At 47.1% G+C, this 19490-nt stretch overlaps 1 protein-coding gene across 1 annotated transcript in view; it reads right to left on the bottom strand.

Moving 5' to 3' along the window:
• The window catches only part of ABCC3 (ATP-binding cassette, sub-family C (CFTR/MRP), member 3), a 56827-nt gene that overhangs the window by 32425 nt on the left and 4912 nt on the right, over positions 1 to 19490 (bottom strand). The gene's annotated exons all lie outside the window — the stretch shown is intronic.

Below are 19490 nucleotides of genomic sequence, written 5' to 3'. Positions count from 1 at the left end.
TTACTGTCTCTACAAATTGACTAGCCCCAGGAGAAGCAGTGTCTCCTTGGCCAGAAAACTTGGGTTATTTGTTTTGTTTTGTTTTTGTATGTAAAAGATGCCAAAACATCATAATACACAGAAAATAGAAAATATGTATATAATACAATAGTTATCTTTTTAGTTACATAGTCACACATCAAACTATTTTCGTATATAATCTGAGGAAGATGTCTTGAAAGATCATTATGTATAAAGGAGGCTGATTTGGCCGGGCACAGTGGCTCATGCCTATAATCCTAGCACTCTGGGAGGCCAAGGCGGGCGGATTGTTTGAGCTCAGGAGTTCAAGACCAGCCTGAGCAAGAGCAAGACCCCATCTCTACTAAAAATAGAAAAATTGGCCAGGCATTTTGGCACGTGTCTGTAGTCCCAGCTACTCAGGAGGCTGAGGCAGGAGAATTACTTGATCCCAGGAGTTTGAGGTTGCTGTGAGCTATGATGATGCCACTGCATTCTACCTGGGGCAACAGAGTGAGACTCTGTCTAAAAAAAAAAAATCATCATTTTTATTTTTATCAAAGTTATGCATGCACACTTCAAAAATCTTCAGATTTTCCTTTTTTCTGTTTCTCGGTTGGTTTTGTTTGGTTGCTGACTTTCAAGTTGGAGGTATTAAATTAAATTAAATTTGGCCTAAAGCTGCCTTCTTATGTAGCAAACTGTAACCTAAAATGTAAACCAACTGCAGGCTGACTTGAGAGTAGATTCTTGTATCAAGTAGATGAATCTCAGCCAATCTCAGCAGCTGAGCTTTCAACCAATCACAGGCTGAAAACTGTTCAGACATGTCCAAATAAGGCAAACACCAAGTTGCAACTAATCAGGCTATTTCTGTATATCACTTTCTTTTTCTGTCTATAAGTACTGCTTATCTATAAATATAGCTGCGTGGAGCTCTCTGAACCTTTATTGGTTCAGGCTGCTGCTCGATTCATGAATCATTTTTTTTTTTTTTGCTCGAATAAACTCTGTTACATTTGGTGTCAGAAGTGGGATCTGAAGCAGCAATCCAGAAACCCTCAGAAGCATTGAGTAACCAAGTGAAGGTACCTGCCAGGTTGTGGATGAGTTTGCTCTTGCATTCCAAGCTCCACAAATATGTGTTTTGAGCTTTCTGAGTTTATTTGAGCAATTCTTGGACAGGACTGGGTCTAGGATCAAATCAGATTTGCTAATTAACTGGACTGAATTCAGTTAGGAGCCTCAGGAATTACCTTTTGAAAATGGGTTCCTCCAAATCTGAGGAGTCTGGGACTCTAGTTAGCTATGTACAAAAATTATGGGCCCCAAACCTGTGTATTTTTGGAAAAAAGGGTTAACCTTACTAAGGACAACTTAGAATGACAGTGGCCACAGTGGGGAAGTTCTGACCTAGATAAAATTGTTCACTTGTGAGGCACATTAAGAAGAAAGAATCCAAAATGCCATAAAAGCAATGGGATGTATTCTTTAATTGGTACACAGAGGCATCTGAAAGAGTCAATGAATCAAAAGTTGCCTCTTTATAAGGTTCCTTTACAGAAAGCAAATAAAAAAATACTTGAAAGTCTTTTTCACAAATATTATTCAACCGCTTTAGCCATCTGGTCAGGAAATCTTGTTTCATTAGCCAGAAAAACAATTTGAATCATTAATAAATTGGTGAGTTTTGTATTATTGTACCTGGCACATGGCTAAAATTCTTAAATGAAAGCTATAAGATTTGTTTCTGTTTATATGTTTATGTATGTCTGTATGCATGATATATATGTTTGAATTTTCTATCTCCTATGATATTGCCAAATTAACTTGTAAAGAGCTCTATTTAATGGGCTTTAAGAAAAATAATTGCTTATATAAATGAAGTAGTCTCTGAAAAAATAACCCAAATGCTTTTCAAGGTCATATGACTTGAGTGACCTTTGGCAAATAACATTGTTGGCTTGATTTAAACAGGCATGTCTTCAGGGTTGTCAGGATAAAATACAACACAAACGCATGACTTCCTACCTAGGTTTACTGGTAAAACAAGCTTATGTCTATATGACAAAATTTGTCAGCAAGAAAAACAACTTAAGATGATGGCTAGCTGTTTAATATCTCACTTTCATAATAAATCCAAGCATAATTGTTAAAAATAAGGGAGTTAGATCGATGTAAGATAAAATTCCCATGTAAAAGATGTCCTTCATATACTGAAAGGTTTTAACATTCTTATCAAGAATAGAAAGTTGAAGCTGAGGGAAATCTGTATAAACGGTTTAATTCTCAGGCCTTGGCTGGGTGCAGTGGCTCATGCTTGTGATCTCAGCACTTTGGGAGGCTGAGGTGGGAGGATGGCTTGAGTCCAGGAGTTTGAGACCAGCCTGGGCAACATAGCAAGACTCCATCTCTACAAAAAATAATTCTCAAGCCTAGCAAAAACAAAACAAAACAAAAACCTGAGGATAGAAATAAAAATTTTCCTCCTCTACAGTTTATTTATTTATTTATTTATTGAGACAGGGTCTCACTCTGTCACCCAGGCTGGAGTACAGTAGCATGATTATAGCTCACTACAGCCTCCAACTCCTGGGCTCAAGCAATCCTCCTGCCTCAGCCTCCCGAGTAGCTAGGACTACAAGTGCATGCCACCATGCCCAGCTAATTAAAAAAATATATTTTTTTTGGTAGAGACAGGGTCTCACTATGTTGCCAGCTTGGGCTCAAACTCCTGGGCTCAAGTGATTTCCTGCCTCGGACTCCCAAAGTGCTGGCATTATAGGCAGAAGCCACCACCAGCCCCTTCTCTACAGTTTCTCATTACAGAGACTAAAGCTATTTGGGGCCATAAATAAGCATGGTTCTGTGCCACACTAACAAATTTTACTACAAGAAAGCACATACTTCTAGAAATTATCATTCATAGATTTGCCAATCTGTGGATTGTTGCTGTGACAAACAGTTCACAATTGCTTGCAATCTAGTGTCCACTGGAAATTAAGGTTACCAAGGGTTAACAATTCTAATTAATATATGTAACTAAAAGTACTAGAAACCATAAGGGAAAAACTCTATATGCAAATATACAAGGATGGTAAGTCGTGCTGTTGGCAAGGAAAAGCTATAAGGTGTGAGGATGTTTTGTTATGTTAAGGAGAAAAAAGAATAATTTTTATTCTAAAGTAGAATGACTAATTGTTACAAAATGATAAAAGTATAGGACAAAAAACGAATGGACAAGAGAGTTGTAGAAGGTTTTTGGAAGAAGAATCTTGTGAAAGGCATGTTATGTGTGATCAAGTTGGCTATGATTAGAAGGGAATTATTTATGTTTTTTTAAAAAATTGAGCATTAATATCAAAATTATACTGATGCAAAACTAGAATTTGGTCCTCTCTGTTAAAAAAACAAGGTTTTCTTAGGTTATTGGTCTGGTCTTAATAGGAAATTGTAAAAGATTTTTCTTTATCTTTAGGTAATTGGCCTAAAAAAATAAAGATTATGTGTTTTACCAAGAAAATTTCCTGTGCTTCATGTTGTCTTTATTAGATTTTTGATTATTTGAGAAAACTGAGTCCTCTATTAAAAGGACTAAGCTTTTTCTACAACTATGTGTCTTTCTGTATTTGCCTCTGAAGTCTTTTAATTATCATTTCAGTTAAATGAATGACTGTTATTCACAGTGACCTGCGATCCTATTTTGATCAAATGTTTTAAACTTTTGACATTTTTGGTGAACTTCCCAAAATCGAATTCTAAATTAAGTCTTTTTTCTTGACCTCGAATTAACATTAGGATTTTCCAAATGGGCCCCTGGAACATCTCTAAAGGATACTTCTCTTTATAAAAAGAGAGATATTAAACTAATTGGGCTTATTCGATATATTAAATTATATGGGAAGCATTATCAGATAATAAATAATGCTAAACTTTCTTTGTGCTACATTTGTATGGATGTGTTATCAATAAGTGTTTTAGAAATTATATGAAATTCGGAGAAATCTGATAGTCCTGGTAGAATGCTATCAGTCATAATCCTAGTTATAATCTTAAAATGTTGTATGCAACAGAAATAGCCAAGCTCCTTGTCAATTGTGTCACTATTATAATGAACTCTCATCAGACCCCCTTTTTTTTTTTTTTTTTTTTTTGAGACAGAGTCTCACTCTGTTGCCCTGGCTAGAGTGAGTGCCATGGTGTCAGCCTAGCTCACAGCAACCTCAAACTCCTGGGCTCAAAAGCGATCCTTCTGCCTCAGCCTCCCGAGTAGCTGGGACTACAGGCATGAGCCACCATGCCTGGCTAATTTTTTCTATATATTTTTAGTTATCCGATTAATTTCTATTTTCAGTAGAGACGGGGTCTCGCTCTTGCTCAGGCTGGTTTCGAACTCCTGAGCTCAAACAATCCACCCGCCTCCGCCTCCCAGAGTGCTAGGATTACAGGCGTGAGCCACCGCGCCCAGCCAAGACCATGACCATTTTAAAGTGTTGTCATTTACAGACAATTATTTACTCTGGTAGTTTCCTAAACAACAAAAAGCCCAAAGCGTTTCATCTACAAGAAAATTCCTGGACAGGACACTGACAAGTACAGGTTTCTGATAATGTTAAAACATGCCATTGATTAGAGTGGGAATTCCCAGAACTCTAATGAAGAAACTGATTGGTTCATAAAACTGCTAACCCAACAACAAACAGAACAAGAATTAATTAAATACCAAGGAAATGATTTGGCACATTTGATGCCAAATCAGCCAGTACTGAATTATAAAGATATGCAATTTGAATGAACTCTATAAGATTGATTCAAATGAAATAAACTGTGATAACTTATTTATTTAATAATAAACAGTGCTATGTACCCAAATTGGAACAAAATTGATATTTGAGAGATGTAAATCCAATGTTAAGCATGAACTCATGGAGAGCCTGGATGGCTGCCTGGTTCTTCTCGAGTCCTTTAAGCTTCCAATATTAAAAGCTCTGCACTCCATGACTCATCATGTAAGAGACAAAATGATCCAAACTATGGAAAAATATTGGTGGGGCCACTGCTCTAAAATTGCTCAAATGGTTCATAACCAATGTTTGGTTTGTCAAACCCATAACTCTGGTTAGACCATAAAAACCTCAGGTGATACATTTCCAGCACCTGCTGGATCATTTAAACACTTACAGATCAATTTCATTCTATTGCCACCTTTAGTGCATGTGTTCCAGTTGTATAGAAGCTTTCCCATGTAGGAAGGCTGGTGCTATAACAGTAGTTATTAGAAAATGTGTTTCCCTTGTGGGGTGTTCCTAGGGAAATAGCCAGTGAGGTACTCGTTTTATTGGACAAGTTGTGAAGTAGTTAAAGAAGTATTACAAACACAATGGCATTAGGCAAAGCTAACTGAGTTGTCTGGATTGCCTTGGTCAAAGGTATTACCAGTCGATGGCCACCAGATTCATTCCCACTGGAAAACACAGATTGACCCGTTATGAAAAGTTACTGGCAGGCCTATACCACGCTACTAGAACATCACCTATCTCCCATTGTTATAAACTCTAACCTGACTCGATAGCGCAAGGCTTTAATGCATCATGCTAAAGAATATCTTCACCAGATGAAAGAAGCCCTTCGTGACCCACCAACTGATGACAACCAGACCTTTCATGATCTGGTACCTGGTGATTTAATCTTTTGGAAATGACACAAGAGAAAGACAGTCCTTGAACTCCATTGGAAGGGACCATTCCAAGTTCCTCTCTGCAGCAAAACGTCAGGGCCTCTTGGCTCTACAGCTTCCAACTCAAAGGGCTGCTCCAGACTCCTCGGACTGCACACCTGTTGGAGACCCTAAGGTAAAGCTGACCAGGGAAGTTTTTCCCTAGAAGCAGACTGCCTCCTAGACATGGACCGCTTGGCCAAGATTATAGATCAAGACTTATCTGCCCTCATGGGAACCCTTATCTTTTTCCTTATTTTCTGCTGCCCTAATCCTGTCCCTTCCCTTACAGAAAGACTTATGGGACCATAATCTGTGACGGCTTTAGCAAAAGCCTACGCTTTAGCAAGAAATCACAGCAATTTTTTCAGTATATGGGTTAATGCCCCTAAATCAGGAAACAGTTCCACTAATGCCATTGCCTCTTTGTGTTCCCAGTGAGAGTCACACTGAAACCCCAAAGGAGGAGTAGAAAGCTATCCTTGATATTCTAGACATCACTGCTACTTGTGTTCCTACACTTACTGGAAATAGTACCCTGACATTTCCAATTAATAACCTCATAGTAACCAAATATAGAAAACTTATCCAAGGGATGCCTGCAAAAGGTATATTGTGCTTCCAGGTATAGTGTACCCAAGACCTGGGGACTAACTATGTGGGTACGAGTAATTGCTTGTATGATGCCACTGGATTAAATCCAGTAGGGTCCCTTTCCACTTAATGTGGTTATGCACCCTTATGGTATGCTATAAAAGGACCAGAAAAAAGTAACTTGACCGTTGGACCTTGTTCAGGAGCTATGCAGACTTACGGATGAATAAATTTAATTCTCCTCTGCTCCAATGCCTATTATATGGCCCTCCTTTCCACCCCTCCCTGCCCCCCGGGGCCTATCCTGGGAGAATTTGCATACTCTGTTCTGCCTCCTTGCTGGTTTGGATCTTGCTACTGGGCCTGGCCCACTCCTGCCTTTTGAATAGCTTTCCCTGAATGTTCCCATAAAACCTCCCATAACTAGAGGCCAAAGTGGTCAATAACCAAAATTAGTACAATTCTCAAAATACATAAAGATAAGTTAGTTTCCACTGAGACGAGGTTTCGATGGGGTTGCTAGGGATTTATGCTTGGTGGTAGTGGGGTGCTGGTTGTATGGAATTTGAAGCTAATCTATAAATTGGGGAAAATCTTGGATTTTGGAGCCAATCAGACCTCCCAGGGGTTCAGACGGCAGAAGCCATCCCCTGAAAGGTAGATGAGAACGTCTGTGTTCAACAAAAACACTTAACGGAGCATCAAGCAGCTTTCAATCTTCTTTGTCCGTATTGGGGGCTTGTGTATGGTGCCGAACAAAACTGAATGCTGCACTTATTTTTCTCCTGATTTTACTACTACAGAAAGCTTAATTAAAAAGATGACTGACACCACTGTTTATCTAAACAATGCCAATGAATACACTAAAGTAATTTCTCAGGGGAAAGGAACACGTGATGTGCTTACAAGAGCAGCTAATGGTTGGTCTGCAGGCATCCTGAACGGTGGACAGCAAGCTTGGCCATTCCAAGCTTTTCTAATCTTTGTTTCTTTTAGTGGGTCTCCAAGGATACTATGACTCGTTACTAGGCTAACTATAAAAGTAGACACCTCTTTAATTCAGTCCATTTCATGGCAAACTACGGTCCTTAATCACCGTCACGTCCCAAACGAAAACTGTGATTAACTATGTTGAGCTATCCTTATTGCCTGAACTTTGAATAGTTTTGTTTTGATTAGTTTGGTTCATGGAGACTCCTGTTAAGGGGTGTATTTCAGTTTCTTGGTAGTATCCTACTGGTAGCTATCGCAATAGTCTTCCTGGTGTGTTGTATCCCCTTAAGAGTCCTAACGGCTTGTGTGTGGCCATCCTTTGAACATCAAATGGTCTCATTACAGTTAGAATCATGAAAACATGAAGAAAGCATAAAGAATCCTCCAACTAATGTGACATTGTGAATTTCATACTGAGACCAAACAAGTCCAATATGATGGTGATAGAAATGCTGTCAGATTGACCAAAAGGGGGGAATTATTAAGTTAAATTAAATTCGGCCTAAAGCTGCCTCCACACATAGAGAGCTGTAACCTAACTTAACATGTCAACAAACAGCAACATAACTTCAGAGTAGATTGTTGTAACAAGTATCTGAGCCTCAGCCAAGCACAGCGGCTGAGTTTTCAGCCAACCACAAGGTGCCAGGCGATCAGAACCCGTTCATGTAAGGCACACGCCTCATCACGTCATGCCCAAATAAGGCAAATGCCGACCCATAACCAATCAAGCTAATTCTGTACATCACTTCCTTTTTCCTTCTATAAATACGGTCTGCCCATGTCGCTGGGTGGAGCTCTCTGAACCTCTACTGGTTCAGGGAGCTGCCTGATTCATGAACTGTTCTTTGCTCAAATAAATTGTGCTAAATTTAATTTGTCTAAAGTTTTTCTTTCAACAGAAGTTTTCCTCAGATGTGTGGTGACTCTTGAGGCTTGGCTGTCTCCGTATTTTAGAGTGAGACACTGAAGAGTTGGATGCTCTGTGTTGGGGGCGAGTGGGGCTTCTTGGCTGTTTGGCTTCACTCTGGAGTGATCGAGTAGGAACCTGGTCCTTTAGGGAAGACCTCTGAGACAAATTTGGGGCTGGGGCCCTATCCTTCAGAATGCAGACTACCTCAGATTCAACACCTCTCACGCTACGCTCGTCTGCTCCCTGCAAGGACCAGCCCCTCCCCTGGCCTTGCCCGCCTCTGCCGAGGGCACTACCATTCTTCCAGCCACCCCGATACCCACGAGGACAAAGGTCCTGTTGATTCTTGGTAGAGGTAGAGCAGCTAGAAAACTGGTGTTTGAGTCCTGGCTTCCCCTCTTTTAAACTATGTGACCTTGGCAAGGTACTTAACCTCTTACCTCTCTGGGCCTTGGTTTCTTTCAGGGTAACTTTGGGATGATAATTCCATAGATTAATCTGCTGTCCTCTGTGGGGGTGGCTGGGATCTGCCTGGCTTTGAGAGGAGATGGGGAGGTAGCCTGGGTGTGTAGCTTCTCCTTACACAATCTCCCAGTCAGCCCCTGCTCTCAGCCCTGCCCCTCCCCCTGCCTTCCGCGGTCCTCCAATTCCTCTTCCAGACTCCGAATGGCCTTCGGTTTCAGCTGTTTTCCCTCCACTGTGTCCGTGATTATTCCTCCACCTGTTTTCCACCTTCCAAAAAGGTGTTGACATTTTGTCTGTTGTCGCCTCTTCTCTTTGTCCTTGTAGGTTTACGTCTTTTATTCCTTACTGTGATTTCAGCGGAAAATCAGGAAGTTGGAGGATAAACTTTCATGCTCAGTCTGCCCTATAGAACCGTAAGTCCCTCCATCTGCAAATTAGCCTTTATGCAGGACCTCCCTGCAACAGTTTCCTCATCCCTTGGAAACTACTCTTTCCTGGTCTTCCTGGCTTCTTGGCAAGCATTCTTTGCTGTCTCCTTTTCTTCCTCCTCGTGTCAGCCTGCGGACACAGGCCCTAGCCCCCAAGTTCTGACCTTGGTCCTTGGCTCTGTCTCTTATCATTGCTCACAAATTGTACTGAGGAGCACCAAATCCAGATCAACAGCTCAAATCACCTCCTGAGCCTCAGCCCCCATTTCCTGCTGCCGCTCAGATGGCCTTCCATCTGTCCTCAGCTACCTCAGATTCAACACCTCTCACACTAAGCTCGTCTACTCCCTGCCAGGACCAGCCCCTCCCCTGGCCTTGCCCGCCTCTGCCAAGGGCACTACCATTCTCCTAGCCACCCTGATACCCATAAGGACAAAGGTAGAGGTAGAGCAGCTGGACAGACTGGTGTTCGAGTCCTGGCTTCACCTCTTTTAAGCTATGTGACCTGGGCAAGGTACTTAACCTCTTACCTCTCTGGGCCGTGGTTTCTTTCAGGGTAACATTGGGATGATAATGTCTCCCACCTGGTCCCTCCTACCTGGCCCCACCACCTGATATTAATGTAGGCTGTCACCTCTTTATGAGCAACTGCCATGGGATTCCAGTCTGATACAGTGTGGATATTTGCTCCTTCCAAATCTCATGTAGAAATTTGATCCCCAGTGTTGGAGGGCAGACCTAATGGGAGGTGTTTGGGTCATGGGGGCAGATCCCTTATGGATGGCTTGGTGCTGTCCTCCAGTAATGAGTGAGTTCTCTCTCCAGTAGTTCCTGCAAGAGCTGATTGTTAAAAAGAGTTTGTGACCTCCTCCCCTTGCTTCCACTCTCTTGCCATGTGACTTCTGCACACTCCAGCTCCATGTCCCCTTCCACCATGAGTGGAAAGCAGCCTGAGGCCCTCACCAAAAGCAGATACTTGTGCCATGTTTCTTGTGCAGCCTGCAGAACTGTGGGCCAAATAAACCTCTTTTCTTTATAAATTACCCAGCCTCAGGTTTTCCTTTATAGCAACACAAATGGACGAAGACAGAAAGTTGGTACCAGGAATGGGGTGTTGCTATAAAGATAACCCGAAAATGTGGAAATGCCTTTGTAACTAGGTAATGGGCAGAAGTTGGAAGAGTTTGGAGAGCTCAGAAGAAGACAGGAAGATAAGGGAAAGTTTGGAACTTTTGAGAGACTGGTTAAGTGGTTGTGACTAAATGCTGATAGAAATATGGACAGTGACGGTTAGGCTGACCAAGTCTCAGATGGAAATGAGGAACTTATTGGGAACTGGAGCAAAGATCACCCTTGTTACACCACAGCAAAGAACTTGGTTGCATTGTGTCCATGCCCTAGGACTTTGTGGAAGGCTAAACGGAGAGTCATAACCTAGGGTATCTGGTGGAAGAAATTTCTTAGCAGCAAAGCATTCAAGAAGTAGAGTGGCTACTTCTAAAAGCTTATGGTTAGATATGGGAGCAAAGGAATGACTAAAGTTGGAACTTAAAGAGGAAGCAGAGCATAAAAATTTGGAAAATACACAGCCTGGTGATGCGGGAGAGAAGGGAAGGGCATTTTCAGGTGAGGCGTCCAAAGGTGCTGAGGAGTAACCGCGTGCTAGAGAGATTGGCGTGGATCCAAGGGAGCCAGGTGCTCACAGTCAGAACAATGGAGAAAAGGCCCCGAGGCATGTCAGAAATCTTAGAGGACTTCTTCCCAAAGGCTTGAGTGAGAAAAAAAAAATTTTAATTAAGAAAAAAATCTTTAAGGCCATCCCTCCCATCACAGGCCAAGAGACCTAGAAGGACAGAATGGTTTCAGGGGACAGGACAGGGGTCCCACTGCCCTGCACCACCTTGGAATGTTGCTTCCTACATCCTTGCTCCTCTGGCTCTAGCTCTGGCTGAAACGGCCCCAGATACTGCTTGGGCTGCCACTTCAGGGGGCCCAAACCATAAGCCCTGGTGGTATGCAGAATACAAGAGTGGTGGAGGCTTGGCAGCTGCCACCTAGATTTTGGAGAATGTCAGAAAGCTGGATGCCCAAGCAGAAGCCAGCCACAGGGGCAGAGCCCCACAGAGAGATGCCACTAATGCAATGCCAAGTGGGAATGTGGGGTTGGAGCCTCTGCAGAAAGTCCCCACAGCGGCACCGCTTAGAGGAGCTATGGAAGCAGGGCCACCGCTCTCCTGACCCCGGAGTTACAGAGTCACTGGCAGTATGCAATCTCAGCCCGGAAAAGCCGCAGGCATTGGGCTCCAGCCCTGACAGCAGCCACGTGGGCTTGTGCCACCACTGCGTCTTGGAAGTAAACAACTTGATTTTGATTTTAATGGCTCATAGCCGTAAGGCATTTACCTTGAGTCTCAGATGAGACTTTGGGCTTTGGACTTTTGAGTTGATGCTGGAATAAGTTAAAACTTTTGTGCGCTATTGGGAAGGGATGACTATATTTTGCAATGTGAAAAGGACACGAGGTTTTGGAGGGCCTGGGGCAGAATGCTCTAGTTTGTATATTTGTCCCCTCCTAACCTCATGTTGAAATGTGATCCCCAGTGTTGGAAGTGGGGCCTAATGGGAGGTGTTTGTGTCATGGGGGCAGATCCGATCCCTCATGAGGCTTGGAACCATCCTCTCCTAATGAGTGAGTGAGTGAGTGGGTTCCCACTCTGCTAATTCCCATGAGAGCTGGTTGTTACGGAGTCTGACACCCCTCCGCCCCAACCCCACTCCCCTCTGCTCTTTCACCAGGTGTCCTCTGCACGCTCCACTCCCCTTCCCCTTCCACCAGGAATGGAAGCGGCCTGAGGCCCTCCCAAGAAGCAGATGCTGGCCCCTGCTGCTTACACAGCCTGCAGAACTGGGAGCCAAATAAACCTCTTTTCTTTATAAATTACTGAGGGGAGAATACAAGTTCCCCACCACTGGCGTTCAGTGTTTCGCAGAACTCATACAGGTGTCTTTTGAATTTAGAGATACAGATCCAAACAAAACATCTGAAAGAAATACGGAGCAAAAGGGTATGCTTAAGTAGCTCCTTTTGCGCAGATGGTCAGAAGTCTTAAGACCGGTTGGAACTGCGTTAAGTGGCCTTAGTTGCCTTGGTCCCCTTTAGTTCACTGTAATACTAAAGTCCTCGCCTAATGGAGAGTACTGTGCCCGCTCGACCTGTGTTGTATGCAAATATACAAAGACGGGGTGGGTGGGAGAGAGAGAGCTCTGTATCACTTGCCACAAAGAAATTTAAGGCTGATGAACAGGCAGGCAGCGTGGATCTTACTCTCCGAAGAACTCCTGCTGCCGCCCAGGAGTGAGTGCCAGGAGGATTCCTGTCTCCACTAGGAATGAGAGCCCTGCGTGAGTAACCTCCCATAAACTCAGCTAAATCACCAAGCTGGACTTGTCTGAGTCATTTCTTTGGTCTCTTGGCACCATTTCAGTTTGGAGGGCGGGTTTTCTACACCGGCCTGAGATTTTCCTGAAACAATTACCCAGCTTCGGGTATTCCTTTATAGCAACACTGAATGGACTAAGACATGGTTTCTTCCCTTCCAATGTCCTGGGCACCTGGACCCTTGACCACACCCTCCTGGTCTTCCTCGTATCCCTGGTCATGCCATCTCAGTGTCTTTGCTGGTTCCCCGGGCCCTGGGGCTCAGTCCTTTCCTCTTCTCTGCCTACGTCTCTGTCTGCACTCACCCCCTTGGTGATCTGACCCATTCTTACCTGAACGTACTGTTCATATGCCAGTGGCTTCCAAGCCTATCTTTCCAGCCCACTGCTCCCCAAATCCCCAACTATATATCCAACTGCCGGATAACATCTCCACTCCACACACCCTACAATAGCCTACAGGACCTCACAGTGTCCCTTTCGCCAGACCCGTGGCCTCTCTCACTGCCTCTCTGGCCTCACTCCAGCTACCGGCCTCCTTGCCGCTCCTGAACACACTTGCTATTCCTGCCTCAGGGCCTTTGCACCTGCTATGCTCTCTTTCTGGAACACTCCTCCCCCAGACATCCTTAAGTCTTTCTTTCTACCCTGACCCCCCTGTTTAATTCTGCTACCTGCACCTCACCCCAGCATTCCCAATCCCCCCACCCTTCTCTGCTTTTATTTTTTTTATAGCATCTCTCACCTTCTAACATGCTATATAATTTACTGGTTTATTATGTTTTCTCTTTTCTTTTTCTTTACGTGCTGACATGTAAGCTCCTTGAAGGAAAGAACCTTTTCTCATTTATTGATATATCCTAAGTACTTGGAATGGTGCCTAGCACATAGCAGTACTCAGAAAAAAATATGCTTAAATATGCTAAATTAAATATTTTTAAATTTATTTATTAACAAGTCTTAAAAATATTTATTGAACAAATGAATGAAAGGATAGTAGTGTAACTTCCCTCTAAACCTTCAATGCCTCCCTACTGCCTAGAAGACAAAGTCCAAGCATCTTACTAAGGCATTCAAAGCCCCCAGCTGGCCTTGAACTATCTATCTAAGTGAACTATTGAATTATCTATGTGCTTGAGTTCTCTTCTTTTAAGAAAATATCTCCTAGAAGGGCAGTGGTCTGCACACCCTGCGTCCAATAGCTCAGCCTGCCTTCTGTCCCCAATCCCATCTGGGTCCACCTCTGCCCTCCAATGCCCCTGCCCACCACTGTAAGATGACTCTTCCTGAAATGCAGCTCTGTGTCCCTCACTGGGCAAACCCATCCCTGTCTTGCGGAGCACGCAGGCAGGGACGTGCCGCCTGGAGGCATTGCGCCCAAGCCTGGAGCAGGCAGAGGTTGTATAATGCCACATACATCTTGTATTCTAGAGCCCTATTTTGTATTTAGTAGTTGCTTAAACAACGCAAGCCAAGGACCCACATACTCTTGCTGGGCCTCCAATGTGCCAGCCCCAGGCTGGGCACTGGGTCACAGAGCTGGGGACACCACTAGGGCTGGTCAAGTACCCCAGTTAGTTGCCATCCAGATAGCCTGTCCCAAGGCTGCCCCTAACTCAGGCCATCAGGTCTCTGGGCCTGGAGTGCACTTCCCACCTCTTCAGGCCCAGCCCAAGTCTCATCTTCTACAGGAAACTTCTCTGGAGCCACCTGGCCTCTGACTTCCTAGCTTTACCCGGGCAGCCAGTTAAGTGGGGGTGATAAAGGCCCCTAATGTTTCTCTGGCGTTTTATTACTGCACTTACATGGTCATTATGTGGCTGCCGTCAGAACAACTTTCAGCGGTATATAGGAGGGGCATCGTTAAGCCCAGTTTACAAAGGAGAAAGTAGGCTCCACCTGCCTCGGCAACAGGGTCAAGGACACTCGGCAGGGTGGAGCTGGCATAGGCACCCAGGCTTGGTGAGGCCACATTGCGCTTTCTCCCCGCTGCGTGCCGCCTGGACCTGTGTAGGTGATCGCAGCCTCTCTCCTATAGCAACCTGAGCTCTTGAGGATAGACACCGTGCCCTTGCCCCATTCTCCTGCCCTGCCCCGCACCCTCCAACTCCCAGCACAGGGCCGGGTGTGCAGGAGCGGCCCAGAAACTGCACTGACCGACGAGGGAGTGTGTGTGTGCAGAGGACGGGAGCCCGAGCGGGAGGGCATGACGGGGATCGCCGTGTGGGCGTGCAAGGCGCTGGCGTGGCTCTCCAAGGCAGGCAGGGAGTGGCCACAAGAACCCAAGTCAATGCAGGGGACTCAGCATGACTCTGCCACTTTTGAGCCACGTAACTGTGGGTGAGCTCATTCATGCCTCTACTCAGTCTCCACGTGTTCATGGGAGTAACAGCAGTGTCCCAGCTACCTCCCTGCAGGGGACAGCATGACCAGCAAAGCACTTTGCCCTGAACAGAACACCTACCCTGGGCAACAGCCAGGAGACCTTGTGGCTTCAGACTGGGTGGCTACTCTGACCCTCAGGGCGGCCCAGCCTGGGCTCCTTTCCTTCAGATGAGCATGTCCCCGACTGGGAAGAGCCCTCCCTTGGGGGCAGCAGGATGCTGCCCACACCTGTGTCCCCATTGTGCACCCCAGATGTCCTTGCTAGGACATCTGTGGGACATGTCACACACAACATGTCCAGAACTGAACTCCTACCCATCTCCCCACTCCAGCCTGCCCAGGGCAGGGGATGGCAACTCCTTCCTCCCTTCCTCCTCTCCCAGGCCAGAGTCCTTGGAGTCACCCTTGAGGCCTCTCTTTCCCCTGCACCCCCATCCGATAGCTCAGCAAACGCTGCCACTCTACCTTCAGAGTGTTAGGCTCAACAGCATGGCAGTGCTGTGTCCCACTGTTCTTCTCTGCAAAGAGGCAGCTTCCCCTGGCCCCCCACGGACCTAGGATCGACTGTGTCTCCCAGCACTTATTCTCTGTCTCTCTGTGTCTGTCTCTTCCTTTCTCTCTCTCTGTCTCTCTTTCTCTCTCTCTGTCTCTATCTCTCCCTCCTCCCCGATGGCCCTCCTGCGCTGCCACAGCCCCTGTCTTTTCCAGCACAGCAGCAGAGACAGCCCTCTGTGGAACCTGAGCCCGACTGTGCTACCCACCACATCATTCTTCTGGGTCAAGGCCACTGAGTGTGCCTCTTTCACTAAGCGTAAAAGCCGAAGTCCCCCTGGCCCAAAAGACTCTCTCCTGTTATCCCCCCACCTTATCTCACCACTCCCTCCCAGGCCCCCCAGGCCAGCAGCGCTAGTCCTGGATGTTCCCCGGCCTCAGGCCCTCATCACCTGCAAGGTTTTCTCAGCTCTCACCTTCTCCTCGAGGTCCAGCTTGACCTTCCTAATTAAAATTTTAACTCGCTCCCAGCCACCCCCCAACCCCAACCCTGCACCTCATTCCTCTCAGCCTGTTCTATTTTTCCCACAGCCCTAACCACCTTCTATCATACTGTAAAATTGAGTTATTTATTACACTTATTGTTTTTCCACCTCTTGCCACTAGAATACATGCTCCGTGTGGACAGGAAAACTCACTGGCCAGAGTTTGTGAGTTATGAGAGCTAGTCCTGTATTCTGTAGTTCACGGTACTTCCCGCTGCCTAGAGCAGCGCCTGGCAACAGAGAAGGCGCTCCGTAGGGATTGTCAGACACAGGAGCAAGCAAATGAAGGGTGCCAGCCCCGCCTCTGCAGCTGCCTGCCTGGGAGCACAGCTCAAGCTCTCTCCCAGGTACCAACAGCCACAGTTCTTGGCCCCTGACGGGGCTTCCGACTCAAGTGAAGTTAAGTGTAAAATGAAGGTGAGGACAGGGTCAGTGGAGGTCATTTGCTGGACCCCATGACACTCCCTAAACCCCACAGGGCAGGATGGACAATCCCTTCTCCCTCCTCCCCTTCCGTTCTGGTTCTGAAGAGCACCAGCGGGAGGCAGGAGCTGGGCCCACAGCCCCTCCCCTGCTGTCCCCCACACAGTTTCCACAGCAACAAGAGCTTCCTTAATAATGTGATTAAACAGCTGGATGGGGCTGATAAGGGGAAGGTCCAGCCCACAGAATGGGCCACAAGGCAGACAGCCCTGCGTGGGCACTGAGGCTGAAATCCTTGCTGACTCCAAGAGGTGGCAGGTGGGGGTGTGGACCCTGGAGCCCTCTCCCCCAGCTCTGCCAGGGACTTCCCAGCCCCTGGGGCCCCAGGCGTGTTGACAGGGTACTGTCAGGAGAAAGCTCATTACTTCCTTAATCCTGTGTGGTGGGGGAAGGGGGAAGCCACCAGTGCCTTGCAACTCCTCAGGTCACAGACCGGGAAGGGATCGACTGACAGATCGTTTATCTTAGCAGAAACGGAGGTGCAGAAAGGGTAGGACAGGATCTGGTCCCCACTGGTGGGCTGCCTTGGCTAAAACAGGAAGCCTTTGGAAGGCCTGGGGTGGGTGGGGGTGGTCCAAAACTGTGCTGGGCGAGTCTAAGGCTCACAGGCCCAACTGGCCAATCCACTTGTGCAAGAGGCCTGCCGGCACACAGCAACTGGGTTCACGGAGCTCCTCTGTGGACCAGCGTTCTCATTCAGGCTCACGGCAGCTGAGCCCCAGGCTGATGCTGGGAGTTGGACCCGGGGAGTCTCGCTCCAGAGTCCCAGCCCCTAACCACAGGGTTATACCTCTGTGCTCTGTAGGGCTCCAGCATGACACCCCACCTTGAGGATAGAACACGTGTGTCCAGATCACTTTTCAGCCATGCAGCCCACCCTCGTGTCACCTGCTTTTTGCAGTTGGCCTCGCAGAGCGGGAGAGGCTGCCAACGCCTGGGCAGTGGACTAGCTGGGGCTGTAGGAGGCCCAGCACTGGAAACCTGAATATCCAGTTAGAAGGAGAAATCCAATCCCAGGGTTCAGCACACCCCCATTCCCACCCACACCCTGCCCTCTGCCAGCCCCACCCCTGGACCCAGCAGGTGGGGGAGGGCAGAGGCCCAGCTACCACAACAATGACACACCAGGTCTCATCCCTCATGCCCCCTCCTGGCCCACCTATTACCCCTGGAACAGTCCCGCTGGGGAGCGGTAGACAGGGCTCAGGCACTCGGGCCCTGCCATGACCCTAGCTGTAGTCCCTGCTAGGACCTTCCTCCCTGGAGGCCCCTGGTGCTTCAGGACCATTTCCCTGACGGGGGGCGGGGGGGGGGCCGCCAGCAGGCAGGCTTGGCAAAGCTCCCTCCTGAATGCCACTTCCCTGACTCGCTTCCTTCCCCAAGTCTCCAGCCCTCAGAGACCCAGGCCCAGCTGGGGAGAAGCCAGCCTGGGGCCATGAGGAAAGAAATCCCCTAGCCAGAAGCCAAGAGTTCAGAGGTCACAGTTGTGCCACACTGGATTCACCGCCCCCACCTGCGATAGAGGAAGGGAATTCCAGGATCCCTGGCCTGGCAGGGAGGACTCGGTTCTTGGGAGCAAAGGCAAGGTCTGGTGTCCAACAGGCTGAGCAGTGTCCACTTCCCACCCACCTGCCCACCTCAGGGGGCCCCCCTCTGTCAGTCTCCCTGCAGCTTTGCAGGTCACCGTCTTCATCTGAGAGTCAAAACGCATTGACGCTGGAGCCTGTTCGTTACTCACGTGTCCTGGTGGCTGGCTGATCCCCAGGCAAAGACCCCTATCCCGAGGAGCTCTGAAACTTGGAGGGCTTAATCAAGGCCTCAGCCCCCAAGCCCGAGGTTCATCCTCCCAGAATCATCACTAGGCAACTCTAGACCTGAAAGGGGCCCCAGAGCCCAGCTAAGCCCAGCTGGAGCCCAGAGAAAGTGAGTAATTTGCCCAAAGTCACAAAGCGAGTAAGTGGCAGAATCGGGGACTAGCCAGAACAGAGCAGGAGATGCAGGGAGCTTAGCCTCCAAGAGGCCAGGGCTTTGTCTCCTCAGGGTGGGGTAAACAGCTAAGGGAACATGGAACAGAGTAGTCCCCACTCCCCCCACAGATATGAAACAGAAACATTGATAGTGGGGAATACATAACAGAGGAAATGGCCTGAAAAAAATGTTTGTTTGTTTTTTTGAGACAGAGTCTCACTCTGTCGCCCAGGCTAAAGTGCCATGGCATCAGTCTAGCTCACAGCAACCTCAAACTCCTGGGCTCAAGCAATCCTGCCTCAGCCTCCCGAGTAGCTGGGACTACAGGGTAGCGCCACCTTGCCTGGCTAATTTTTTTCTATTTTCAGTTGTCCGGCTAATTTCTTTCTATTTTCAGTAGAGACAGGGTCTCGTTCTTGCTCAGAGCTGGTCTTGAACTCCTGACTTCAAGCAATCCTCCTGCCTTGACTCTCCAGAGTGCTAGGATTACAGGCATGAACCACCGCACCTGGCCCTGGAAAAAATGTTTTATGTCTCTTTAAAACATCCTCCAACTCCTTTTGGAGAGCTAGGACCTGCATCCCTGCCTCAGGCCAGCGGTCAGGGGAATGTCTAAAGTTCTTTATGCTACAGGAGATGGCCTGCTACCGAGGCCCTGGGTGTAGGTCACCAGATTGTCTTCAGCTGAGATGGGAGGATTGGAATCATCAGCTGTAATTGAACAGCAATTGCCCGAAGCTGAGAAGGCACCCTTTTAAAGCTCTGTATCTCTGCTTATTATTAGGACGATGGCATTTTTAGACAGCAGTCTCCAGCCTCCTCATTTGATGGCAAATTAATAAAACTCCCCTTTCCTTCTCCTCAAACCACTTGTCTTCATTCTTCTGATGTGGCCTCAGGGACAAATGCTGAGCTTTCGTTAATAAGGGCACCTTCCCCATGGACCTGACCAAAGGGAGACCCGTGGGCCTCTACCAGAAGCTGCTGCTAAGTAAACTCCATGTCTAGAGCAGGGAAAGGGCTGGGGTAAGGGGAGTCTGGAAATCTCAGAGGAGGAATCAGTGAACTCT

This window comes from Propithecus coquereli, unplaced genomic scaffold (genome assembly GCF_000956105.1).
Source record: "Propithecus coquereli isolate 6110/MARCELLA unplaced genomic scaffold, Pcoq_1.0 Scaffold119, whole genome shotgun sequence".
Lineage (NCBI taxonomy): Eukaryota > Metazoa > Chordata > Mammalia > Primates > Indriidae > Propithecus > Propithecus coquereli.
Note: the sequence above shows the minus strand (reverse complement) of the source record. Positions and strands in the feature narration are given on the sequence as shown.